This window comes from Phocoena phocoena, chromosome 7, assembly GCF_963924675.1.
Source record: "Phocoena phocoena chromosome 7, mPhoPho1.1, whole genome shotgun sequence".
Classification (NCBI taxonomy): Eukaryota; Metazoa; Chordata; class Mammalia; order Artiodactyla; family Phocoenidae; genus Phocoena; species Phocoena phocoena.
Genome location: NC_089225.1, coordinates 47,208,644 through 47,209,617, shown reverse-complemented (window position 1 = coordinate 47,209,617; position 974 = coordinate 47,208,644). Strand labels below are relative to the sequence as shown.

Sequence of the window (974 nt, the reverse complement as noted above, 5' to 3'; positions counted from 1 at the left end):
CTATTCTGCTAATTAAAGAAATGCATATTAAAAATACCTATACAGTGCCATATTCCCCTACCAAATAAACAAAGGTTGTTTTTTTTTTTCTTATGGTATTATTCATTGTTTCCAATGAGGAGGAAGAAATAAACACTCATATGCCAATCTAGTATAGATATAAACTGGTACAAGGTTTCTGGAAGATATTTAAAGGTATTAAAAATTACAGCTTTTTGTCCCTTTCCGGCGTTCAAGATGTCAAACCGAGGATGTGGTGGGTCCTCTGGTGCCAAATTCCAGATTTCCTTGGGTCTTCCAGTTGGAGCCATGATCAACTGTGCTGACAACACAGGAGCCAAAAATCTGTATATCATCTCTGTGAAGGAGATCAAGGGACGACTGAATAGACTTCCTGTTGCTGGTGTGGGTGACACGGTGATGGCCACAGTCAAGAACGGCAAACCAGAGCTCAGAAAGAAGGTACATCCAGCAGTGGTAATTCAACAACGAAAGTCATACTGGAGAAAAGATGGTGTGTTTCCTTATTTTGAAGATAACGCAGGGGTCATAGTAAACAATGAAGGTGAGATGAAAGGTTCTGCCATCACAGGCCAGTTGCAAAGGAATGTGCAGACTTGTGGCCCAGGATTGCATCCAATGCTGGCAGCGTTGCATGATTCTTTGGTGTATTTGTAAAAGAAAAAAATGCTAATAAAAAGTATTTGCTCCATGTCACTCTTCTTGACACCACCTAACCCTTACCCGCTCTGTAAAATAAAACTACCCAGTGCAGAAAAAAAAAAATACATTTTTAACTCTCTAACGTGAACAGAAATACTTTTAAAGAAGAGTGTTGGGTCTTCCCTGGTGGCGCAGTGGTTGAGAGTCCGCCTGCCAATTCAGGGGACACGGGTTCGTGCCCCGGTCCAGGAAGATCCCACATGCCGCGGAGCGGCTGGGTCCGTGAGCCATGGCCGCTGAGCCTGCGCGTC

The 974-nt window shown here is 43.4% G+C and overlaps 1 pseudogene; it reads left to right on the top strand.

Annotated features, from left to right (window-relative positions):
* The first annotated feature begins 237 nt into the window (after positions 1–237).
* LOC136125803 (large ribosomal subunit protein uL14-like) lies at positions 238–659 on the top strand (annotated as a pseudogene).
* Positions 660–974: the final 315 nt, after the last annotated feature.